The following is a 9,514-nucleotide window of genomic DNA, read 5'->3' on the forward strand; positions in this document are numbered from 1 at the left end:
AATAGGTGCATCGGAGGTTACAAACACGCATAGTACTAGAGATCACTTTATATTATGTCGTTTTGAGGGTAGAGACCCAAAATACCTAAATGTGTGGCTTAGGCTGAGTGTCGTGCCCAGCCATTGTTTGGGTTGTGTTGACAACTGCACATTCTCTGAATTTATGACAACACTTCTACTGTTATTTTTAGACGAAAATGTTTTTAAAGACGCTTAATAACCTAAAATACTGAATGTCATACACTGGTTAAATGTTGCTGAGGCAGGGTGTGCTGTGCCACTGTTTGCCTTGTGTCAGCCACATTCTGTCAGCCTCATTCTCTGGATTCAATTTCCAAGCTTACAGAAGCTTGGTCAATCGATATCATTAGGACAACCGTTTTTTATGATAATGGGAACCTGAAATAAGTCAGATAGTGGGCCTAGATCCAATGCTGGTCTGTGCTAGAGACCTGACTGGAAGTGTGAATCAGGTCAGGGGGAATGCGGTGCAGTTACATTCCAGCTGTTCGAGAGAACGGTACAAAAAGAGGGACATTTTACTTGTTGAGCCATATATTGTATTGATGTGTTGTTTATGTAAGGCCCCTGCTGATTCTACCTCAACATCACTATATCAAAGCAAGGGCTAAAATAGCCAAAGATAAAATGACTGATATTATGAAGGAGGCAGTGGCCTCAACCAGAACAAACCACAGGCACAGTCCATATCCCTTAACAGTGGCAAACACAACAAGTCCTTTACATGCATCGTAGCCCATTAATGCATGCCGTACCTCCAGTACTACAATACTATGACATGACACAGGGCCTTTAGTAATGCAATACGACTTGGTCATTGCCATTCTGGTAACAGCTATTTTATATCGCCGTGTCTTAACAGGTTTTAAAGGACCATTAAGTGGCTACTGTATATGGTTAATAAAATACGACCAGGTCAAAAAGAATGCTACTTGTTGATTGGCTGGCAGAGTATGTATCAATTTTATGGAATTGTTCAATGAGGGGGAGTAGCAATGAAGTTCTGTCATGAAAGTGGGTCATAACAGCCAGTTCAACAAAATAGTGTATGAATAAGTGTATGTAAGGGCTTGACAGGAACCATAAACTGGTCCGGCCAATTTTAGCTGAGATACCCATCGAAATACTATTCCTTTGTCCACTGTTGAACAGACTGATTTCTAATTGTACTTTCTGAAAAAAAAAACCCTGTATGCCAGATTACCAGTCCAAGTCTACTGACTTTACCACAATCTTATTGGCATGATCACACCCACTGACCCATAACCCTTGCAATGGTCATACCATCGCATTTGAAATAGCCTACATCTTGGCCTCAGCTACAGCTGTGACAGCCCTTTGTCCAGTCAGCCAAGACCAAAACACAGTTCATGACAGAAGCTTCTTAATAAAAAACAGCTTGTGAAATGAATATCGCTGTAAGCAAATGCAGAAACTGTGGTTGACTTGTACCATTTGGCAAAGTCGTGGGACATTGCATTGTGGCCACTTCATTTACCACTTCTGAAGGCTTATTTTTCTTCTAAACAAAATGACAAAATGAAAATTCTGTAAAAGGATCTCACCATACAGTACCTACGTAAATACGAGGATGGAAACTTCAGCTAAGTTGTCTTTCAATTAGTACTGTACACCCTTTGACAACAGCATGCTGCTTTGTTGTTCTACAACAACACAGAGTTATTAACAAAGACAATTTATTTCTTTGTGTACTCAACTGTATATAGAAACAAAGAACTCCAAACGTTGCAGGCACCATTTGGAATGAACATCTTTTTCAACATGCATAGTCAGTAGAGTATTCCTGCTGCTCTTGTCTTATCTTTTATCTTAATCTTAACTTTAACAACTAATGCCGGTCTGGATATGGAACCCAATTATCCAACATTTCAACCAACATGCTGGTAAAGGAGAGACATCACAGCTTTGCAATCCAGTGTAGATATGTCCAGAAATTATACTTAGCATATTTTAAGTAAGTATTTTAAGTATTTAGTATTTTTTAATATTTTTTCATTTTTCAGTTTCTTTTTTATTTTGAAAAAGTAAGCCCATTTAAAGTGATTTAAAGAGATATTATGTTAAAGAGACATAGTATATTATTCAATTCAAGCCAAAGACTTACCTTGTTAAGAATATATGTATGAAGAAACAGACAAGAGACAAACAAACAGTCAATTCTGAAAAGAGGACATTCCAGAATACCTGTTGTAATATGAGAAGAGAGGCAGAGTCTCAATTGGGGGGTGGGGTGGGGTGGGTTAGGAATGTTATGTTAGAGAGATCAGTAACGTTTCTAAAAGAGCAGTAAACTATATCCACAACTTTGCATATGCTTATCATAACTTGTGACTTCATTGGGGTGATGTTGACATTCAGGTCAAAAGCAAAAGCAACAAAATAATTGAAGATTAAGGTCAAAGGCCAAGCATGATGAGAACGGCCAAACATGATGAGACATACTTCGTAGAGTATGTGGAACTAATAGTCTATTATAGAATATCAATTTTAGAGTTATAAGTCACAAACAAACCAACAGGTGACATTGCAAGGTGACATTGCAAGATTTTTATGTGCAAGACCCAAAGCATTAAGGAATGTAGCCAGGTCATAATGTGTGAAAAGAGCGGGAAGGAAGTCAGCATGATTGAGGTTTTGTAACTGTTATTGTGTTTCAGAAAAAAGTGATTCATAACCAAAAACGTGTTTAACAATAATGGAATGAGCTGGATCATTTACGGTCTGCATACCTAGTGTCCTGTTTGTGAAGAACTGAGTGAAGATTTCATATTTCATGTGTTTTTGACATTTGCATCAATATACAGTATCCATTCCTGTTGTATTTGTAAACCTCCTAACTTTGTTTGGGATAGGTCTATATTTAAAGTTTTAAACTCCGACTCCTAGCCTGAGAAAATGTAAGAAGAAACACCATAAAACAAGTATTCCATTGAAATTTCATGATTCATTGTTTCTGGTCATCGGCACAGCAGTTTATTAAGCGGGCTTGCGGAGCAAGGACCATGCAGAGCATGGCCCTTGCAGAGCAAGGCCCGTTTATAGTAATTAAGCGGGCTTGCGGAGCAAGGACCATGCAGAGCATGGCCCTTGCAGAGCAAGGCCCGTTTATAGTAATCTCTAAATCCTGTTTAGTTATTATTATTATTATTAAGCGGGCTTGCGGAGCAAGGACCATGCAGAGCATGGCCCTTGCAGAGCAAGGCCCGTTTGTTTATAGTAATCTCTAAGTCCTGTTTCTTATTAAGCGGGCTTGCGGAGCAAGAGCAGAGCTCTTGCAGAGCAAGGCCCGATTATAGTAATCTCTAAGTCCTGTTTATTGGTTCTCTTGTACAGGGACAGTAAAAATAGAAAATGGATCTCCTCCTAGGCCTTTCGAGATAGAGACACCGTTCAAACACTAAAACGACCGGCTCGGCTTGGAGATCGCGTTTCGTTATAGGCTTCTCCGTGTCTCTTGTCGTTTTCCCGTTTTTGGCGATTTAGTGAAAGCCTGGGTCCCCATTGGAAACAGTGGTGGAACCTCCATGAACCAAGGTTCCGCCACTCTAGAGATTAGAGTGTAGGAGGCTTTTTCGGTCATAAAACATCAACACTTTCACCTAGAAGTTTAGTTGACGCGTTGTTAGCGAGCTCTATGGGATGTCTCCAAATTGTCAAAGTTTCATCTCCCAAATCCCAATACTTTTTAAATGGCAGGTTTATAAAAAAAACAGGCCTGGCTCTATGGAGAATCCCAGTCTTTGGAAAAGGGCATTTTTCAAGAGATCAGCGCATGTCCCACACGGAGGTCCATTTGTGCCTGAAAAATTTAACCTATAAACTTCATTCAAAGACTGTTAGAGAGATCACAAGCATGACTCCGATCTGTGAAAAGGACACGTGCCAACTCCTTTTAGTTTTTTTACAACGATTTTGTAAAGACAAAAAACTCATTCTCATTTTCTCCCCTGTTAAAGGCTCAATACTAACTGTCTTTCAGTCAATCACAACAGGTGCAGCCAGTGAAGGATTCCATTTCAACTGTCACTGTCTCAAGATTCCATTCTTAACGAGCAGGTGCGAGCAAGCATTCTAGAAGTCCATTGTTAAGCTCTGCAATGCAATGTAATATAGTCTTGCTGGACTATGCATGTCAATTAGCTGCTTGGCTTAGTGGTAATGCATGCTGCTGCATTAGAGATATGGAGGTTGAGGGTTCGAAACCCACACGAAGCAATGTTGATTTTCTAAATTATATCATATGCAGCGTTCCTTGGCCGACTTAAAATGCCATACATGTATATCATTTAGTATGGATGGCAAATGTGCTGAATTACAGATATTGAGGTTGGGGGTTCGAAACCCAGTCAAAGCCATGTTGATTTTCAAAATTACATCATATGCAGTGTTCCTTGGCCAACTTAAAGTGCCATGTATGTCATTTAGTATGCATGGCAAATGTGCTGGATTACAGATATGGAGGTTGGGGGTTCGAATCCCAGTCAAAGCCATGTTGATTTTCAAAAGTATATCATATGCAGTGTTCCTTGGCCAACTTAAAATGCCATGTATGTCATTTAGTATGAATGGCAAATGTGCTGAATTAGGGATATGGGGGTTGGAGGTTCGAACCCCAGTCGAAGCCATGTTGATTTTCAAAATGATATCATATGCAGTGTTCCTTAGCCAACTTCAAATATCATGTATTGTATGTCATTTAATATCAATGGCAAAGGGGTTGGATTACAGATATGGAGGTTGTGAGTTCTAATCCCGCTCGAAGCCATGTTGATTTTCAAAATTATATCATATGCAGCGTTCCTTGGCCGACTTAAAATGCCATTTATATCATTTAGTATGGATGGCAAATGTGCTGAATTACAGATATTGAGGTTGGGGGTTCGAAACCCAGTCAAAGCCATGTTGATTTTCAAAATTATATCATATGCAGTGTTCCTTGGCCAACTTAAAATGCCATGTATGTCATTTAGTATGCATGGCAAATGTGCTGGATTACAGATATGGAGGTTGGGGGTTCGAATCCCAGTCAAAGCCATGTTGATTTTCAAAATGATATCATATGCAGTGTTCCTTGGCCAACTTAAAATGCCATGTATGTCATTTAGTATGAATGGCAAATGTGCTGAATTAGGGATATGGGGGTTGGAGGTTCGAACCCCAGTCGAAGCCATGTTGATTTTCAAAATGATATCATATGCAGTGTTCCTTAGCCAACTTCAAATATCATGTATTATATGTCATTTAATATCAATGGCAAAGGGGTTGGATTACAGATATGGAGGTTGTGAGTTCGAATCCCGCTCGAAGCCATGTTGATTTTCAAAATTATATCATATGCAGTGTTCCTTAGCCAACTTAAAATACCATGTATGTCATTTAGTATATCCCCAAAACGCAGAGCTACAACACTTTCAAGATGGCTGAATCCAAGATGGCTGAATTGTTTGGCCCATAACTTCTGACTGGGTGGATGGAGTTTTTCCAAGATTTCTTTTAGCTTTGTTTTCTCAATAGTACTTTGTTTCATCTCTGCCCCCAAAGGCAAGCCCGCTTCCAGCATTTTCTGTGAGAATGCATTTCTAGTTATTATTGGTTCTCTTGTGCAGGGGCAGCAAAAATAGAAAATGGATCTCCTCCTAGGCCTTTCGAGATAGAGACACCGTTCAAACACTAAAACGACCGGCTCGGCTTGGAGATCGCGTATCGTTATAGGCTTCTCCGTGTCTCTTGTCGTTTTCCCGTTTTTGGCGATTTTGTTAAAGCCTGGGTCTCCATTGAAAACTATGGTGGAACCTTCATGAACCAAAGTTCCGCCACTCTAGAGATTAGAGTGTAGGAGGCTTTTTCGGTCATAAAACATCAACACTTTCACCTAGAAGTTTAGTTGACGCGTTGTTAGCGAGCTCTATGGGATGTCTCCAAATTGTAAAAGTTTCATCTCCCAACTCCCAATACTTTTTAAATGGCAGGTTTGTAAAAAAAACAGGCCTGGCTCTATGGAGAATCCCATTCTTTCGAAAAGTGCATTTTTCAAGAGATCAGCGCATGTCCCACACGGAGGTCCATTTGTGCCTGAACCCTTTCACCTATAAACTTCATTCAAAGACTGTTAGAGAGATCACAAGCATGACTCCGATCTGTGAAAAGGACACGTGCCAACTCCTTTTAGTTTTTTTACAACGATGTTGTAAAGACAAAAAACTCATTCTCATCCTCTCCCCTGTCTAGAGCTCAATACTAACTCTCTTTCAGTCAATCACAACAGGTGCAGCCAATGAAGTGTTCCATTTCAACTGTCACTGTCTCAAGATTCTATTCTTAACGAGCAGGTGCGAGCAAGCATTCTAGAAGTCTATTGTTCAGCTCTGCAATGCAATGTGATATAGTCTTGCTGGACTATGTATGACAATTAGTTGCTTGGCTTAGTGGTAATGCATGCCGCTGCATTAGAGAGATGGAGGTTGAGGGTTCAAATCCCACCCGAAGCCATGTTGATTTTCTAAATTATATCATATGCAGCGTTCCTTGGCCGACTTAAAATGCCATGTATATCATTTAGTATGGATGGCAAATGTGCTGAATTACAGATATTGAGGTTGGGGGTTCGAAACCCAGTCAAAGCCATGTTGATTTTCAAAATTACATCATATGCAGTGTTCCTTGGCCAACTTAAAGTGCCATGTATGTCATTTAGTATGCATGGCAAATGTGCTGGATTACAGATATGGAGGTTGGGGGTTCGAATCCCAGTCAAAGCCATGTTGATTTTCAAAAGTATATCATATGCAGTGTTCCTTGGCCAACTTAAAATGCCATGTATGTCATTTAGTATGAATGGCAAATGTGCTGAATTAGGGATATGGGGGTTGGAGGTTCGAACCCCAGTCGAAGCCATGTTGATTTTCAAAATGATATCATATGCAGTGTTCCTTAGCCAACTTCAAATATCATGTATTGTATGTCATTTAATATCAATGGCAAAGGGGTTGGATTACAGATATGGAGGTTGTGAGTTCTAATCCCGCTCGAAGCCATGTTGATTTTCAAAATTATATCATATGCAGCGTTCCTTGGCCGACTTAAAATGCCATTTATATCATTTAGTATGGATGGCAAATGTGCTGAATTACAGATATTGAGGTTGGGGGTTCGAAACCCAGTCAAAGCCATGTTGATTTTCAAAATTATATCATATGCAGTGTTCCTTGGCCAACTTAAAATGCCATGTATGTCATTTAGTATGCATGGCAAATGTGCTGGATTACAGATATGGAGGTTGGGGGTTCGAATCCCAGTCAAAGCCATGTTGATTTTCAAAATGATATCATATGCAGTGTTCCTTGGCCAACTTAAAATGCCATGTATGTCATTTAGTATGAATGGCAAATGTGCTGAATTAGGGATATGGGGGTTGGAGGTTCGAACCCCAGTCGAAGCCATGTTGATTTTCAAAATGATATCATATGCAGTGTTCCTTAGCCAACTTCAAATATCATGTATTATATGTCATTTAATATCAATGGCAAAGGGGTTGGATTACAGATATGGAGGTTGTGAGTTCGAATCCCGCTCGAAGCCATGTTGATTTTCAAAATTATATCATATGCAGTGTTCCTTAGCCAACTTAAAATACCATGTATGTCATTTAGTATATCCCCAAAACGCAGAGCTACAACACTTTCAAGATGGCTGAATCCAAGATGGCTGAATTGTTTGGCCCATAACTTCTGACTGGGTGGATGGAGTTTTTCCAAGATTTCTTTTAGCTTTGTTTTCTCAATAGTACTTTGTTTCATCTCTGCCCCCAAAGGCAAGCCCGCTTCCAGCATTTTCTGTGAGAATGCATTTCTAGTTAAGCGGGCTTGCGGAGCAAGAGCAGAGCTCTTGCAGAGCAAGGCCCGATTATAGTAATCTCTAAGTCCTGTTTATTGGTTCTCTTGTACAGGGACAGTAAAAATAGAAAATGGATCTCCTCCTAGGCCTTTCGAGATAGAGACACCGTTCAAACACTAAAACGACCGGCTCGGCTTGGAGATCGCGTTTCGTTATAGGCTTCTCCGTGTCTCTTGTCGTTTTCCCGTTTTTGGCGATTTAGTGAAAGCCTGGGTCCCCATTGGAAACAGTGGTGGAACCTCCATGAACCAAGGTTCCGCCACTCTAGAGATTAGAGTGTAGGAGGCTTTTTCGGTCATAAAACATCAACACTTTCACCTAGAAGTTTAGTTGACGCGTTGTTAGCGAGCTCTATGGGATGTCTCCAAATTGTCAAAGTTTCATCTCCCAAATCCCAATACTTTTTAAATGGCAGGTTTATAAAAAAAACAGGCCTGGCTCTATGGAGAATCCCAGTCTTTGGAAAAGGGCATTTTTCAAGAGATCAGCGCATGTCCCACACGGAGGTCCATTTGTGCCTGAAAAATTTAACCTATAAACTTCATTCAAAGACTGTTAGAGAGATCACAAGCATGACTCCGATCTGTGAAAAGGACACGTGCCAACTCCTTTTAGTTTTTTTACAACGATGTTGTAAAGACAAAAAACTCATTCTCATTTTCTCCCCTGTTAAAGGCTCAATACTAACTGTCTTTCAGTCAATCACAACAGGTGCAGCCAGTGAAGGATTCCATTTCAACTGTCACTGTCTCAAGATTCCATTCTTAACGAGCAGGTGCGAGCAAGCATTCTAGAAGTCCATTGTTAAGCTCTGCAATGCAATCTAATATAGTCTTGCTGGACTATGCATGTCAATTAGCTACTTGGCTTAGTGGTAATGCATGCTGCTGCATTAGAGATATGGAGGTTGAGGGTTCGAAACCCACATGAAGCAATGTTGATTTTCTAAATTATATCATATGCAGCGTTCCTTGGCCGACTTAAAATGCCATACATGTATATCATTTAGTATGGATGGCAAATGTGCTGAATTACAGATATTGAGGTTGGGGGTTCGAAACCCAGTCAAAGCCATGTTGATTTTCAAAATTACATCATATGCAGTGTTCCTTGGCCAACTTAAAGTGCCATGTATGTCATTTAGTATGCATGGCAAATGTGCTGGATTACAGATATGGAGGTTGGGGGTTCGAATCCCAGTCAAAGCCATGTTGATTTTCAAAAGTATATCATATGCAGTGTTCCTTGGCCAACTTAAAATGCCATGTATGTCATTTAGTATGAATGGCAAATGTGCTGAATTAGGGATATGGGGGTTGGAGGTTCGAACCCCAGTCGAAGCCATGTTAATTTTCAAAATGATATCATATGCAGTGTTCCTTAGCCAACTTCAAATATCATGTATTGTATGTCATTTAATATCAATGGCAAAGGGGTTGGATTACAGATATGGAGGTTGTGAGTTCTAATCCCGCTCGAAGCCATGTTGATTTTCAAAATTATATCATATGCAGCGTTCCTTGGCCGACTTAAAATGCCATTTATATCATTTAGTATGGATGGCAAATGTGCTGAATTA

This window comes from Engraulis encrasicolus, chromosome 5 (assembly GCF_034702125.1).
Source record: "Engraulis encrasicolus isolate BLACKSEA-1 chromosome 5, IST_EnEncr_1.0, whole genome shotgun sequence".
NCBI lineage: Eukaryota > Metazoa > Chordata > Actinopteri > Clupeiformes > Engraulidae > Engraulis > Engraulis encrasicolus.